Source organism: Desmodus rotundus, chromosome 8, assembly GCF_022682495.2.
Source record: "Desmodus rotundus isolate HL8 chromosome 8, HLdesRot8A.1, whole genome shotgun sequence".
NCBI lineage: Eukaryota > Metazoa > Chordata > Mammalia > Chiroptera > Phyllostomidae > Desmodus > Desmodus rotundus.
The window spans coordinates 116,540,284-116,557,985 of NC_071394.1; the positions used below are offsets into that span (position 1 = coordinate 116,540,284).

Below are 17,702 nucleotides of genomic sequence, written 5' to 3' on the forward strand. Positions count from 1 at the left end.
AGCCTTGGCCAATTTCACCTGAAGTGAGGTTCAGTTATCAGACTGCATTGCATTTCAGCCAAAAGTTTTAACTTCCCCTCTAACAACTTTTTTTTTCAAAGCAGAGCTGCCACAATGGCTTTTAAAGCTTTACTTCCTTTCCCTACCCACTTCCTAGTTATCAGGAAATGGCCTCGGTACAGGCAGGTGGATGGAAACCCATGGGAAAAGGCCCGGATCTAGAGAATTCTCAAACTGGACAATAAGGCCTTAAGTGGTAGGGAGGGGACTGTGGTCCTGCAGTGTTTCCTAAACAGATGGCTCCTATTGTCCTGTGTTGGGGGAGGGTGACAGAATGTCCCAGCTCCAGGATATCACCATGTTTCTGTCTGTTCTAATTGGTGAAGTGGAACCTGCTTAGTAGATGAAAAAGATCTTTGAAGAAAGCCTTTGACTTTGCAGGGGAAGGAAACATCTCAGAAAACACTCTTTATGTGCACACGGAGTATCTGACTGGGAACCAGGCGACCTGGTTCTAATTCCAGCTTTGGTTCTGGCCAGCTTGGTGTCTTTGTGCTGCTGCAGCTGACTGCCCTCCACTCCTCTTCCCAAGTAAGAGGATAATACAGCCCCCATGCCAGCTGTATGGTCTGTAATGTCAAAGGTGTGTCTGGCATTGTTTTATTTCTACTCCACATGGGGGCTTCTCTGTTTAAACTGGTTCAGACCCACTTTTTGGCTTTGGCCTTCCAGTCCTTACATGCCACCGATCCTACAGTGATAGATGGACACTACAATCTTCAGGGTCTATGACGCCTGGAGCCCTTCTGGGAGCCTAGAATAAGGGGATGGGAGTGGGAATTGGAGGGAAAAAATACCAGACAGATAAAGTGATACAGTAGGAAAGAAATGGAATCACTGATACATTCCCTTACAGCAATAATTGTTACTCAGAAAAGATGTAGGAATTATGATAGGAGTTTCTAAAATTTGGACTCTTTGTCGATCTTGCATCCAACTCTTTATAACCATAAATCACGTCACTCCCTATTAACAACTTTTAAATTACTCCTGGTTGCATAGAGGAGGATTACATCCTTAGTATGGTTTAATAGGTCCTTTATCACCCGGCCCTGCCTGTCACTGCATCTGTCATTTTCCTTGGCATATTCCACACCCTTGTGTGTTAATCCTGGTGTTTTCTACTGGTTAGTACCGGCAATTGCTCTCCATCTCTGTGTTCAGTAACATCATGTTGGTAGCTTGAAATCAGCTATGGTAGGAGTATTTACACCACAGACACAATCGGACACTACAAAGCAGTGCTTTCCCCCTGGCTGAGAGTCTGTTGTTAACCTTTACCTATGCAGAGCACTGCCTCTGCCTCACCAAAAGACTGGGAGTTTCTACAAGAGTAGAAGTGATGTGCTCCATCACACCTCTCTCTACTTGGTTTGCCATTCTGTGTTCCTGATGGTTCATCTGTCCCTCCCCCCTTTCTCTCTCTTCTTCTCTCTCTCCATCCATCTAACTGTCCATCCACCCAACCATCCATCAGTCTGTCCAGAGATAGTCAGACACTGTTCTCATTTCTCTTCTGCCACTTAATAGCTCAGTGAGTGACTCTGGGAGAATTTCCTAACCTCTAATATGCCTCAGTTTTCTCTATGTGAAATGAGTATAATAATAGGTAGTTGTGAGTCTTAAATGAGTTAATTTGTATAAGGTGCTTCGTACGGGCACATGAGAAATACTATTGAAGTCTTTGTTTTTAGGAATGATTACAATATTATTGATTGCTTCCCATGTGCCCAGCACTGAATATGCATGTGTGATGTGAAAAGAAGTTTGATAAAACAAGCACAAGAGAATATTCAAGAGCCTAGAACAGAGCCTGGTTAGTTTTTTCCAGAGATATCGGAATTGACTTCACAGAGCTGGGGGCATTTGAACTGAATCCTGAAAGATTGATCCCATATGCCCACCAAACTGGAAAGACAGACAGAGGCGCCCCGGGAGGAGGGAAGTCATTCGAGCACAGGCATGGATGAGGGAACAGCATAGGCTGTAGGAGTTTTGTGTAGCGGAGCGTGAGACCATGGAGGGCGAGGGAGGGGCCTCTGATTGTTTGTGGGTTACCGTAAGATCCACTGTTGCCTGCACCAGGTCAGGTCAGACCTCTGGATTTTTCAAAGAGCCAGAATTCCCGATTTTTATGTGCAAGTTTTTATTGTTTAATGGTAGAATTATTTCAATTAGAAACAAAACTTATCCACAAGCTCTATTCGGCCTCCTGCAGAGAGTGGTGTTTCCAAGCTTGTATAAAGGTAAGATCAACAATCAGAATTCCTGATTTCGAATACAATTCTGCCATTAGCTGTGTGACCACAGGTAGAGTCCCTGAAGCCTTCTGAGCTCTGGTTTCTGCCAGATGGCTATCATATTTCATGTACTATATACCTTGCTGTGAAGAGCCTTTGGACTATGGAGAGGAAAGCCCTTGCAAAGAACCAGACATGCTTTAGAATTATTTGTAGGCCCCACGTGGCAGAGACGTACACTCAGTGCTGCCCCAAGCCTGATTTGAGTCACCCAAAGATACCCTGAATGTCCTCGCCTGCCTCTTTAATTTTAACAATAGATGGGGGAAGAGAAATGTAGGAGTATTTTTTCCCTTTCTGTTAAAAACATCACGAAGGAGCTTGACATTCCATTTTGAAAGTCTGCGTGTCAGAGCTCCAGCTAAGATGGATCTGAGCTGTTGATTGCTTCCACATGGATCCAGGATAACCGGGAAAGGTGCACGCAGCCTCTGCGTGGTATGTGTTGTTTCTCTGGGGTGAGGGAGGATTCTCTGAGAAGCAGTCAGCCCTCCTAGGTATCAGTCTAGGTCATGTTAAAATCTACACCTGCATCTTTATAATTTCCCCCTTTGATCTCTTTCCATTCCAAGATGGCTTTGATCATGCAGGCTTTTAAGGAAATGATCAGACCTTTAAAGAGCTGAATTATTTCTAGTTGAGGGGCTGAGATTGATGGGTGTTGGCATTCACATAGCAGAGAGGTGGCTATGCATCCGGCCAATTCCATCAGGCCTGGTTAAAAGCACTATGTAACTGCGTCTTTGCAAAAAACAAAAAACAAACAAAAAAAACCCCAAGGTTATTTTAAATACATTGAATCTTGGTACTATTCTGATTTTGTGTGTTATCTTTATGTGTTTTGTTGTATTGCCTGATTGAACTTGATCCCGAGAAGCTTCAGAGATGCAGGCAGGTTGCGCTGGTCAGTGTGGCTCAGTTGGTTGAAGTGTCCTCCTGTGCACCAAAAGATTGCGGCTTTGATTCCCAGTCAGGACACATGCCTGGATTGCAGGTTCAATCCCCGGTTAGGGAGCCTACGAGAGGCAACTGATCAATGTTTCTCTCTCCCTTTCTCTCCCCCTTACTCTCTCTCTAAAGGCAATGAAAAAAAAATGGCCCTGGGTGAAGATAAATACATACAGACATACATACAGGCAGGCCTTGAAGTAAAGATACCTGATTTACACAAGCCTGTCAGTTATGGACTTTGGCCCCACTGTAGGGATCTTAACACCTCTACTTCAGAAGCTGACCTGGGCCTCAGAGTCTAGTTTATTCTCTTCCAAGCCCTAAGCCACCTGGCCCTCAGTACTGAGGTGTCTGATGCTGCTATAGCTCTCATCCCCTGTTGACGCCTGGGACCCTGTCCCCCTTGTCCACTGCAGAAGCTCCAGAGGAGCTGAGGTCCCAGTACTCGGAGATAGATTGGAAAATTTTGGTCTGTTGAAGTAACATTACAGGTGAAACAACACATTTGCTGTTAAGGAAGTGTTGAAGTCCTAACTCCTAGCAGGATGATATCTGGAGGTGCGGCCTTTGGGAGGTGGTTAGGTTTAGACGAGCTGACAAGGGTGAGGACCTCATGTGGGGTTAGTGCTCTGATGAGAAGGGACCAGAGAGCTCAATTCTCTCTACCTATAAACACCGAGGAAAGGCCATGTGAGGAAATAGCAAGAACATGGCCATCTGCAACCTGAGCAGAGGGCCCTCACTAGACATCGATCTTGCTGGCACCTTGATCTTGGACTTCCAGTCTCAAGAACTGTGAGAAATAAATTCCTGTTCTATCGAGTCTATGAGTATGGTATTTTGTTATGGGCGGCCCAAGCTGACTGATATAGGAAATTACTATAAGTTAGCCTGGGTTCCTAGGCACTTTATAAAACATCTTTTTGAACAAAAAAGTACCTGTTTTTGTACCACTTTACCTATGTTCACCACCAGCCTGGCACATAGTAGATACTTGTTGAATGAATGAAGGAACACTAATGAATGCAGTGAAAATATCCAATTTATAAACAAACATTTGGGGGGAAAAATTCATTCAAGTGTTGGGGAGCTCATGAAATTATGGTTTGAAATGAAGGAAAAATAATTTTTTCAAGTATATTATGTGTGTATGTATATATATCACCAAACTGTTAACAGCCTGAACTTTTTTACTAGCTCACCCCATGGAGACATAATGATAGTAAAATAAATACAGTCAGCATGGTTTCCTATTTACTCAGCATGCTAGCAAGTGATGCTGAGTTGGGCTGCTGACCTACCAAAACCTAATTAATTTAAGTTTAACAAAAATAAAAAAATAATTTATTTATAAAAGAATCATAGCACCTCGATATCAGAAAGGACTTCTGAGGTATCTTTTCATTTTATATCTCCAATGGGCAGGTTGCCACAGAAGGATGTGATTTTTCCGAGAAAAAAAAAACAATGGTGGCATTAGGGTTCTTTCTTGTCTGTCTAAGCAGTCCCTCAGACACTACAAGGAGTTTGCTCCATGGCTTTTGCCATTTGAGAATGGAGAAGCTATTTCCTCAAGATGCTATTCATCTTTATTCATATCTGGGTGCAGATGAGTTCAGAACGTGTGGGTGTGGGATTTGAAGAATCCGAAGTGCTTAGGTAACAGTTGGCGTGCCAGTTGTATAATGAAGAATATGTATTGACAATATTAAATTGTGGGCTGAATCTTGTTTTTGGTGTTTAAAAAAAAACCAGGACAAGATTTCTATAAGCGACAGCGTTGTTTTATGCTGGGGTGTTTCTCAGTGTTGGGACAACAGTGCGATGAAACACAGGCCTCCAACACGCGTCGCTTTCTTCTGCCGAGCCCGGTTTTCCTGTGTAAGCCCCGCATGGCTTTCTTTTTAAGTGGTACGTGCTGTCGTGTTTCTAAATATACATTTATAATGTCTTCAACTGACAGAGGGAAATAGCTTCGGTAATAACAGGCAAGATTTTAATTCACTTTTCATACGGAGGGTGGAAGCGTCAACTGGTTTCTAGAAAAATTAATGGTAATTTATTGAGCTCCTAGGAAATCTGTGCTTGCTTTCGAAGCTTCAGAACCACTACGTCGTCATCCACTTTGAGGGCTTTCGCATGTGAAACTGTGCGCCACGACGCCTTTTTTTTAGCTCACCTCCCTTTCTCTACTGGTGTGTGTGTGTGTGGTGACAATAGAGAAGGAATACAGAGAAACCTTCCCACTTGGTTGTGCATGGAGTGGGAGGTGTGAGCATGACTGTGACCAGCGCATGGTCACACATGTGGATTCCAATTGTAGCAGGTGTCTCTAGTTAAACACACGTGGCTACTCAGGGCCCTACATCAGTAAGGTAATGCCTAGGTCAGTCAGGGGTGGTTATTTAACCACTTTTCTTCTTGGCAGTCTAGAGAAACCTATCTACCCCTCCTTATTTTTTTTAAATGTAAAAATAAAAAAGTGTAGAAATCAAATATTCTTTAATTTGTTTAGCTTAAATGTAAAAATATTTTAAATGTAATATTTTAAGTACATAGGATTATAAAAACCAAAAATAAAAAGATAAAGAATACACAAAACATACAGATTCTCATATTACTTACATTTTGCATGACCTGTATCTCTGCCTAATCTGTCAAACATATTTTTAAAAATTACTTTTAATAACACACTTCAGTAGGTAACTTACCCATCGGAGGTGTTTGAACTTGCCTTGTCTAGACTGGTAACCCACATGCCTATTAGATTGCAAAAGACAATGATCACTTAGGAGAATTAAAATGTCTCATTTGAACTGTTCCGTTTTGCAAAACTGCAACAGATAATTTAAATGACTGGCTTCTTTTCATGTATCCATAAAGAACAAATGAGTGTCCATAGGGAAGACCATAAAGCATCATAGGGGTCTGGTTCACTATGAGAAGATGAACCTGTCTGCTTTTGTGACTATGGGATGAGAACTTGGCCAATAGTAGCTTCTGCATATTATGAGGGGCTATCATCAGAAGATATAACGGTCTTGAAGTCATGACGTACACAGATGATATTTCAGGATTTCTGGAACAACTGTGTTTTCATTTGGAAAAAAATTTGATTTTTATTGGTGACATGATAGGCACTGATGATAGTACTGTAGTCTGTTGTTTGCCTTTAAAACAAAAGGAAATATCAAATCCCCATTGGAGGTCAATGGGAAAAAAATCAGAAAAGATGTCCCAAGGTTGTGGATCCCCTGCATTCCAGCTGTGGCCACACAGAAGGACCATGGACCTGAGTTACCAACCTCTGTCTCAGTGTGTGAGTCTACACCTGATAACATGGAAAATTACAACCAAAGCCGTTTTCAGGCAGATGAGATTCATAGAAGGTATTATAAAAGAATGTCATTTTCTGTTTGATAGTTTATATAAGAAACATGCCAGAATTCAACCTGGAGAGTGTGGCTGGCTTCAAAACTGACCTTTTAGGGGAGAGATGCTGTGGCCTTTATTCAAAGTAGTATTGGATCTTTTTTGAGAGCGAGTAATAAAATGTTTTGACTATTCTCATCAGTGTTAATTCTCCTACTGTTTTGGGGTGGGTCTGGTGTTTTTAAATAAGCCAAAGTCATTTAAAGTAAGGCTGCTGAATGATGAGGGTGATCGAGGAGCATAAACACCAAGCTGGGACTTGAAAATCCCCAGGCTTCTTTTAGGAAGGGGGCTCATCAGCTACTCCGAAGGCTGCTCCATAGTGGATGGAGGGGCTAGGGGATGAGACCCTGAAAAGACTGCATTTCCAAAATGAGTGTGTCCTTGGAATCAGCCCATAGCCCTCTGAAGTGACAATAGAGGGGCCCTCATTTCCTTCTATAAAGTAACATTCCAAGATAATTTCAAAATATTTAGTGACAACATTCAATAGTCATATTCTACATTTTTAAACAGAATTTTCCAGTAGAAATATGATGCTAGCTCTTTATGTAATTTAAAATTTTCCAGTAACCACAGTAAACATGTAAAAAAGAAAAAGATGAAATTAATTTTAGTAATACATGTTATTTAACCTAATATATCCAAGATTATCACTTTAACATAGAGTCAAATAAAATTTATTGAATTTTTTCATGTTGAGTCTTTAAAATACAGTGTGTATTTTATACTTACAGCATATTGCACTTCGGCACTGAATTTTCATAAGGAACACGACCTGTATTTAGAATCCATAAAATTTACAGTTCAAGAAGTATATTTACATATCCAAGTTGTTTGAACTGTACTTAAATGTTTTCCAGGCACTGGACTGAGGATTAATTTTTAGATCTAAATTTATATTGTCCACAAAGAAAATCAAACATTTAGCTCTTCAGTGCCACTAGCCACATTTCCAGGGCTCCGTCATCACAGGTGCCCAGCGGTCACCACGCTGGGTGGTGCAAGTCTAGATCACGCGGGGAAACACCTGGAGAGGATCCGTAGGCACAGGGAGACAGCTAAACTCTCTGGAAAAACTGGGGAGAGATGCCTGTCTTCTAGTATTTGGTCCTTTCTATGAGTCAGGTTTTTTATTGTGTCAATTCAGTATTTTTCCAAGAGTTTCCTCTCTTCTCCTTAGGATCGTTTTAGATGACCCCCTAAAAGGTCTTTCCTTATGGGTATTCATCATTTACATTCAGGGCCACCATAGGCTGTCCGCTTTGTAGAGGGAAGGTTCAGGGATGAGCTTAGATGAGTTGATGAAGACAGAAAGGCAATGCCGCCGCCCCAGGTGCTTACGACTAAGTAGTTAAACCAGGGGGGTGAGTTTCCCGACTCAGCCCCACTGAACGCTCACCGCTCTCAAAGCACCTCTGATTCTGAAGATTTGGCTGAGGCCCAGGAAACTACATTTTTATCAAATCTTCCTTGCTTTCCCTACCTCCCCCACCGCGTGATTCAGAACAGCCTAATTTAAGAATCGGTGCCCTAAGCAGAGTGTTCTGAGGACCCCCTCCATCAGAACACTGTGTCTTTTTAAACTGAAGAGTTCTAGGTGCTGAAGCAGCTAACTCAGAATAGCGGAAATATCCGCATACTCACAGAGTATCTGTGGCACTAGGAATCTGCATTTTTAATAAGCTCCCTAGTCAGTCTTATGCTCAGTAGACTCTCAAAACTCGAACCTCTATGCAGAGCCTCCAGCTTAGAAAAATGGGATTTTTCACTCCCACATTTTCCCATTCATCCTCTTGCCCAGCGTCTGACATTTAGAAATCCACAGTGCCATATGTATTCTGCCTCCTCTGTGTTCAGGTCATTTAACAAACATGCATTTGCTCCAGTGACTGGGGATACAAAGAGAGACATCATGAGATCTTGTCTCTCATTTCAGACAGCTGGCACACACGGGAGGGAGAGACATCTGTGGAAAACTGAGTTCACAAAGCATTTCAGGTGGAGGGCTGCATGTGCGTGCTAAGTGCAGCGAGGACGCGGAGAAGACCAGGCGTATCCACCTGGGTGCTGTGCTGGTGAGAATGGTTCGAAAGGGCTTCTGAGACCCTGGGTTGATTTAGGAAAGATAAAACTGATATTCCACTAGAGGGGAAGGGAAAGACACCTGGAGAGTTAGCGTGAATCAGGTTGTGAACAAGGAAGCAGAGCCGATGTGAATGACGTGGAATAATGGATTTCCCGTAGGAGTCAGACCTTGCAGAGTTGTGGGAGCCGCTTGGGCTGCGGAGGTCTAGTGGGGCTCAGGTGGAGGAGCAGAGAAAGATCACTGAGCAAAGCCTGTGAAGGAAGCTGATGAGGAGGTCGACGGTCGACAGAAGGCATCGCCTCTGCTACTGGTCCTGACATTGCTCTAGGTCAGCAGGGTTCAGAGGGGGAAAAGCAGGACCTAAGCGAGGGGAAGCGAGGATACACTGGCACCTGGGAGGATGAACTGAAACCCATGCTGTAGAAGCAGCTGACGCCCTTCTCCCAGGAGCTGCACACACAAACTCAGAAACTCAGGGTGGAAATGCAGTGGGCGCTGGGCAAGATAGGAGTCCACCTCTGCCCTCGCCAAGGAGGTAAGTTAGACGATCAGCGACAATGCATGGGAGCTGCAACACTGCCTTTCACGTGTAACGCTGAAGTTTCACTTCTGCTTCCGAATGTCCCACGGATTTCTGTTGTGGCCAGCCCTAACTTGAACCCCACAGGGAAGGGAGTTCCAGGAAACTTGGTCCAAATGGAAGGAAGTCAACACAATATAAACCACTGTAGTTGACTTAGGGAACCTACGCTGGGGGCGGCTGGATGAGGCATGGGCACAGGGTGGGTAGTGAGGTGGTAAGGCAGGTGACAGCCCTTGTGAGGAGACAGAGCTGCAGTGGATGGCCTTGAGGGCCTTGATCAACAGCAGGAACTTTCTCCTCGGGTAGCAGTGGTTTATAAATGGAGGAATAATGTGATAAAATGAGTTTGCTTTAAGAAAATAATCCAAGCAGTGGGTCTCAGACTTTCTGGTGTCAGAAACCTTCTAGATGCTCAACAATTATTGAGGATCCCAAAGAGTTTTTGTTTATGTGGGTTATATTATCCATATGTACCATGTTAGAAGTTCTAACAAATTTAAAACATGGTTACTAACTCATTTAATATCACAATAACCCCATTGCATGTTAACATAAAAACACATTTTTATAGGAAACATAATTCATTTCCCAAAACAAAAGTTCTGTGAGAAGAGTAACATCATTATCCATTTTTGAATTACATCTCTTTAATGCCTGGCTTCATAGAAGACAGGCTGATTCTCTTGTCTGCATCTGCATTCAATCTGTCGTGATATCCCATGTCAAAAAGACTTTAGGAAATGCCACTGTACACTGGTGATAGAATAAGAGTAGCAAAGGCAACTCATATCTTTAGTGTTATGACATAGGACTATGGTAATAGTCTATATCATGTCTATAGTCAAATCATGTTTACAATGTTATGGATATAGTCTTGTCCTCATGGATCCCTGTAAGGATTTCAGGGACCTCCAAGAGTTCCTGCAACGCCCTTTAAAAGTCACTAATGTAGAGGGTGGCTTGGTGGGCAGTCAGGGCTCAGGGATACAGGAAGGAGATCTTGTAACAGTGTTCAAAGGAAAGTGAGGGCCTGCACCCAGGCCTACGAGCCAGCAAGGAGAAGCAAGGATGGAGAGAGATGCTCAGGAGACAGATGCCACTGAACTTAATAACCAATTAGATGTGGGGACCAAAGAGAGGGAGAGTCCCTGAGATTGTCCTGGGCCAATGAGTGGCTGAATATCTACCAGCTGCCGGTACAGGTATGGGGTGATCTCAACTCACGCCTGAACCAGCCTTTTATTCTGAAGGGTTTGACCTGAGGTGGAAAGGAGGAGGTAGGCCCAGTCCTAGAATAATTATCGGGGGGTCTAACTCTGACTGTTTATATTATGCTCATACATTGGTAGAACCTAGGGTGGCCAGAGTTACTAAAAGCATTCAAGTGTGGGTTGGGCCAGGCTGCACAGTTCCCACATGCAGGGACACAGAGAAAGGTGGCTGTTTGGTGAACAGCAAAGATGACAAAGGTGAGAACTGAAGAATGATGATCTCTTTGGGGCTGGACACATTTGTGGTTGAAAGAGAATTTAGGATGGACTGAGGAAGCTAGAGTGTTTTTTACATGTATATGTGTGTGAGTGTGTATGGGTATATATGGATGTGGTTATATGTATGTGTGTATAAATTGTTTTTATATATGTATATGGTGTACATGTATAGGTGGTTTTGTATATGAATAGCTATATAGGCTCAGGCCTCAGCCTGAGGAGTAGAATGAACATCTGAATGGCCTAAGCATCTGAAGTCATGGATGAAGTTCCTGATTTGCCACGAACTGGCAGTATGAGCTTGGACAACCCACTAAGCATTTCTGGACCTCAGTCTCCTGGAAAATGTAGAGGCTGTGACATACCAGGAATCCTGTGATCCAATATGCATATTTTGCAGGCCACAAAGACTGGCCTTCTGGAAGACTCAGTGGTTTCTTCAGTGTCAGAGTTTGCCTGAAAAGCATTTTCCTGAGCCTTGTTTACCATCTTGCCTGTTCAGGGGGTTGGGAAAGGAATGGAGAAGCAATCAATCTGGCATCTGGGGACTATAGATAGAAGCACCGTCTCTCAAGAGTTGTAGCTTTTGTCATTTGTTTGGATGTTGTCTTCAGCTTGGCCGCCAGCCTTGGCACCTTCTTGTTTCCTTAGTTCCTGAGAAGGCAGGCCCTTTCTGCCAACTCGGTCTAAATGTACAACACCGCCCCCAGCCCCCAATTTGACTACACCCTACTCAGACTCTCCCTAAGTACTATTCTCTATTGTGGTATAGCAGGTAGTTGCACAAAGGGAGACCCAAAAACCCCCTGAAATTTATTTATAAAAAATTGCATATTTATTCATACATGTTTAAACTTCAGACACCTTCAAAATACTCTCCATTTGGTGCAATATACCCATTGCGATATTTTCTCCACTGCTCAAAATGGTTTTTGCACTTGTTGATTTTGATGCCTTTTATTGCTTCTGCTATTTTTTGTTCACTTCTTCCACATCGGCAAAACATTTCCCTTTGAGGACTTTTTTCATCTGGGGGAAACAAAAACACGTTGCTAAGGGCAAGATTGGTTGAATGGAGGAGGTGGGGTACGGGTGTCATGCCAATTTTGGTCAAAACCTGCCGAACACTCAGCGCAGTGTGGGCAGGTGTGCTTGTAAATTACCCATCATGAAATGGGCAAACACATTGAAAAGTCTTCAAAAAAAAATTCACTGAAGTGGAATGCAGCCTCTTACAACAATACCAGCTGGTATACTGATACAGATGGATTCTTAGAACACTCGACTAGCAGATGAAGCCTGTACTACAAGAGGACTGCCCTCCAGAAGATAATTTTGGGGTTTTCAAGGGTCCCCCTAAAATTTGGGGGTTTGGGAGTCCCTCTCATAGATGTGCACAAATATTTTTTGATATTTATGTATACTTGGTAAACAGAAAAATATAGTAAGCATAGCAAAACCACTAATACCAGTATTGCTTCTCAGGATAAGAAATAGTTTAAATAAGTCAACTGAATTAAAGTAAAAGATTGTATAAATGCTAATACGAGTAGAACTCCAATGCAGCAAAATCCTTGAAGGGAGTATGTGAGTGAGTAATATGTGGGAAGCACTGTCTTAATTGCATTATAAAGATTTTAACAAATTCAGAGGAGGTCTGATCAGGTGATACCTGATACCTATGTCAGAGTGTTTTATTCTTTATTGGTCTGGTATTTCAGCCTAAAAATTTCGTTTGGAAATATGGGTTATTTCACATTCACTTTATTTTGGTTATGTGAGATACTTCAAATGTGAGACTTTAACCAGATATAATGAGGAGAAATAATCAAACAAATTAAAATGAAGAGGAAATCTGTAAACAACTGGACTCTACAAAACTCTCAATGTCATAAAGGACCAAAACAAACAAATAAACAAACAAAACCCAAAAGACCATGTCTGGGGAACCATTCTAGAGAAAAAGGAGATTAAAGAGATGTGACAGTTAAATATAATGTGTGATTGTTGATTGGACCCGGGATAAAATATGAGTTATAAGGGACACTTGGGTACACTTAAGGAAATTTGAAAACCAATTGCATATTAGAAAATAGTATACTTCTAAATTTTAAATTTCTTGACTGTAATGATTATAGTCAGGGGGATTAACCTTGGTCTTAGTAGTTTGGTGCTGAAGTATTTAGGGATGAGGTCCATCAATATCGGCAACTAACTTTCAAATAGTTTAAGCCGAAATATACGTGCATGCACATACACTCACATGTACATGTAAGGCCCATATAAACACTCAGAGATATATACATGCTAACACACATAGGTACATACATATACACAGACACATAGATATATGTGCCCACATACATCAACACAAGCCATAGACATGTGTACACAGAGAGAGAAAGCAAATGCGACAGAATATTAATAGTTGGTTAACCCAGAGTGTTCACTGTGCAATTCTTGCACCCTTTCTGTAGACTTAGACTTAAAATTTTTCCAAAAAAACAGTGCAAAAAATATTAGACTTTTTGAGATAGGTCTCAGAGATAATCTAAGAATTTCATTGTATGAGGGGGATATAAGGAGGTCAAATGGTAATGGAAAAATACAATAAAATTTTTTTTTAAAGAATTTCATTGTGTGTTCAGGCCCTGGCTGGTGTTGCTCAGTGGATTGAGTGCCAGCCTGCTAACCAAAGGGTCACTGGTTTGATTCCTGGTTAGGGCACATGTCTGAGTTGTGGGCCAGGTCTCCAGTAGGGGGCACACAAGAGGCAACCACACACTGATGTTTCTCTCCCTCTCTCCCCCCCTTCACCTCTCTCTAAAAATAAATAAATGAAATCTTTAAAAGAAGAAATAGGTGTTCAGGAATTAGATAACAATTAAAATTTTTTACTATGATTTTTATTCCTTAGTACACCCCATTTAAAAAAATTTTTGTTCTTGTTTTTATTTCATCTATCCCCCCTTCCCCTTTAGCATCTGTCAGCCTGTTCTCTGTATTTGTGGATTTGTCTCTGTTTGATTTTGTTTATTCATTATTTTTCAGATTCCACATATGAGTGAGATCATACAGTATTTATCTTTCTCTATCTGACTTATTTCACTTAGCATAATATCCTGCAGGTCCATCCATGTTGTTGCAAATAGCAAGATTTTATTCTTTTTTATTGCTGGATAATATTCCATTGTATATGTGCACCACCTCTTCTTTACCCATTCATCTATCAGTGGACACTTATGTTGCTTTCGTATCTTGGCTATTCTGAATAATGCTGCAATGAACATAAGGACCCGTATGTCTTTTTAAATTAGTATCTTTTTCTTTAAATACCCAGAAGTGGAATTGCTGGCTTGTATAGCAGCTCTATTTTTATTTATTTATTTTTGTTGTAATCCCCATACTGTTTTCCATATTGACTGCACCAATTTACAATTGATTTGCATTTTCCTAATGATTAGTGACATTCAACATCTTTTCATATGTCTGTTGGCCATCTGTATGTCTGCTTTACAGAAATGTCTATTCAGGTCTCCTGCCCATTTTTTAATTTTTTTTTTACATTAAGTTACGGAAGTTCCTTATACAGTTTGGATAGTAACCCTTCATCAGATGTATCATTTGGCAATATCTTCTCCCATTCAGTAGGTTGTCTTTTTGTTTTGTTGACGGTGTGGGATAAAATTTTCCTTGACCTGCTAAGGAGCATGCCAAGACCCACAATAGCTCCACAGCTATTCCACCACTAATATTCTCTCTGCTAAGTAACCATTAGGCATAAAGCCAGTCTCTGGTCAGCAGAACCCAGGACAGACATTTCATGGTGACCGCCTGGATTCTAGCCGACAGCTCATAAAACAATACTGTTACAGAATAGCCTCCGCTCTGGTATAATACGATTTTTTGTGAATTCAAAAGTCTCTCAATAAATATTTATTTATTGTTGACTATGTTCCAAGTATTGTTCCCTGGGGCAAATGAAGATGGTTAAGCTCTTGCTTCTTATGGAGATTACGTTCTGGAATGGGAAGGATAGAAGTAGCCAAACCAGTAATGAGATGAATTGGGTAGTATAAAAATTTACTAAGTCTTGTTTAAAAAAAAGTATGATGGTAACATGACAGGGAGTGATGAAGCAGGGTGGTTGGGGAAGGCCTCTCTGAGGAGATGATCGATCGTTGATATCACAAGGAAGAGTTCTTTCATTTTAAATGTCTCTGGCTGTGTATTCCTAATTCCCATGGCCTTTGAGCTTGTCCCTGATATCAAGGTCAAGGATCTCCTAAAACCTGACTGCTCTGCCGGGCTGCCACAGGGTCAGTGTTTTGGGTGTATTTCACACCAAGTGACACTACAGAGTGGCGCCAATGCCCGGGTGTGCTCTCGTTCGCCAGTTCTCTCACTGATGAATGCAGGTGTTCTCTGCACACTTTTTATCTTCAGGACGGACTTTTAAAGAAGTTTAATTTAAAAACCACACAAAGCTCATCATTTGCTCATACTGACACATGGTGATGAAAGTGAGTTATTGTTCCTGAATAATGCTGCAAGGAAGCCTTCCAACCGGCAATTTTCAATAATGCCACATTGGCACCCCTCTGAATTACTATCTGCTTTGGCTAATTTAATATGACAGGTTTCTAAAGCAATTTGAGTTCATGTGAAAGCAGTGACAGAGAGAGTATTCCAACTTGCTTAAAGGAAGGTGGGGGAAAGAACGTATATTGCAATCTCCTTGTAATACAGATCAAGATCTATTTGGATTCATTTCCTGGAGGCATTAAATATGTTTTATTTTTTCTTTTTCTGTCACCTTTTCAGTTACATCTTATAATTGCATTCTATCTGCTCTGCTTCAGTTTACCCCAGAGTGTAGAATCCATCAGCTGATTCTCCAGCTGAGAAGCCACCAAGGACAGGAAGTGGAAACACTATTTCTTAGGACTAGAGAAATTGCAATTTTTAAAAACCAGGTCAACATATGCCCTTCATATAAAATCACTCGCGAGATAGGCTGGCAGATAAAAAGATCCCATGTAGGATTCTGAATATCAATGTTGCTTCTCTTTCCTCTGTTTCCACCTGGGTGAACCAAAGCTGTTCTTCCAGATGGCAGGGCGTGGGCCAGGCAGCATGGTATAGTAGAAAACTAAAGGAGTTAGAGTCAGAGAACCTGGATGGAGGCCCAGCCCTGCCACCTATGACTGTGAACTTGGCTCAAGGCCTGGCTCATAGTAAACATTCAACAAATATGAGCCTCATTTCCTCCTTCTCCTCCATCTTCTTTCTTTATGCATGGTCACGCACACTCAGGGAGGGAGTCCCCTACCATTCTCTCCCTCAGCTGCAGTCAGTCGGTCATGCTGGCCTTCTTTCTGTCTGCAGAACATGCCAAGCATATTCCTGCTTCTAAGCTGCTGAACCTACACTTCCTTCTGCTTGACATGCCCCTCCCACAGATCACCCCATGGCATTCTACTCACTTTTCACTCTCAGCTCCCATGTCACCACTCAGAGCAGCCTTCCCACCCTTGATCACTCTCTCACATATTACCCTGATGGGTTTTCTTCATGGCTCCTCTCACTGTGTTGCGTTACCTTGATGATTTATTTGTTTGTTTTCATTATCTGTCTCCCCTTTCAACCCTGAGCTCTACGTGAGTAGAGGCCTTGACTCTTGTGGGGGTACCAGACGCTGGTACATATTAGGTGCTCAATAAAAATTTGGTGCATGGAAGTTATTGGGACCTCCATGAGGGATGGAAGAGGCTTGTGTGGCTGTTCTGAAGGTCAGATGACACAGGTTTCAGAGAGTCATTTGGAAATTATCAAACACTTACTATTAGGCCTTCTCTGCCTTATCCATGATGCACCCCTTCCCTCTGCCCCAGCCTGAAGTGTCCTTTCACATTCTTGCGGCATTTTCTGTAAAGGTCTCACATTTCTGACACATAATTTAACTGCTTTCATTGGCAGGGGTTTCAAATGAAACTTGGAGGAATTTGAAGCAAGATGAAAAATTCTCCAGCTTGGAAACTGATACTCAGCAAACAGTTTACAGATGTAAGTACACAGAGCAGGCAGCATTTAAACAATGCCCAGCCTCCGAGGCAGACTGTATTAAGAACTCAAGCTACACACAGCCGCCCTGTGCCAAGTTAAGCTTAAAGAAAATAGCATCATATGCTTGGTCTGGGGGAGGCAGGAAACAATGCAGAGGGTTCAGCTTGGAGGCAGGCACAGCGGTGCCACGGCCATGGCCGTGGACTATTTTTGTTCCTTGTGTTCCTTCAAGATAGCTCTGTGATGAAGGACAGTGGTGACGCTGGGCTGTTGGGGACATCTTGCCCATGGGCAGGAGGATTATTTTTTCATCTACCCACCATGGTGGAAATGTTTCAACCTTTACTATTTATAACCATTTCAGTCTTCAATCAAGATGTAGTATGTTGGATTTGAAAAAGCTTGATTTAAATTGTGGAGGGAAAGGAGGGGCGGTTTCAGAAATCTCAATCCATTATTCATGATGTTTCGAGAGAGGTGTTTTTTTAATAAGTGAGCAAATCACCCTGCTAGTGACTGAATCAGGCAGCAAATTGTGTTGATTTCAGAGGGCGAAACCCCCTCCTCTCTGCCACCCTGCATGGTGCTGTGCCTTCTCCCCTCCCCATTCCCAGTGTTCCCAGGATGTTAAAATGGGTTAAATGTTAGTGGAAATTGAAATTTCTAGTTTAAGGAAATGAAACCAAAATTTGAATTTGGAGAGAATGACTTCACCTGCGGCTCTCAGAATG

General features: G+C 42.1%; 1 protein-coding gene across 10 annotated transcripts in view; it reads left to right on the plus strand.

Annotated features, from left to right (window-relative positions):
* Positions 1–17,702, plus strand: part of LRRC3B (leucine rich repeat containing 3B) — a 77,074-nt gene that overhangs the window by 8,208 nt on the left and 51,164 nt on the right. For 5 of the 10 annotated variants that reach the window (XR_008427514.1, XM_024565887.3, XM_045200019.2 and 2 more), the window contains exon 2: positions 16,885–16,971. The exons of the other annotated variants lie outside the window; for them this stretch is intronic. The gene's annotated coding sequence lies outside the window, so the exon portion shown is untranslated. The remainder of the gene's footprint in view (positions 1–16,884; positions 16,972–17,702) is intronic. 10 annotated transcript variants of the gene reach the window in all.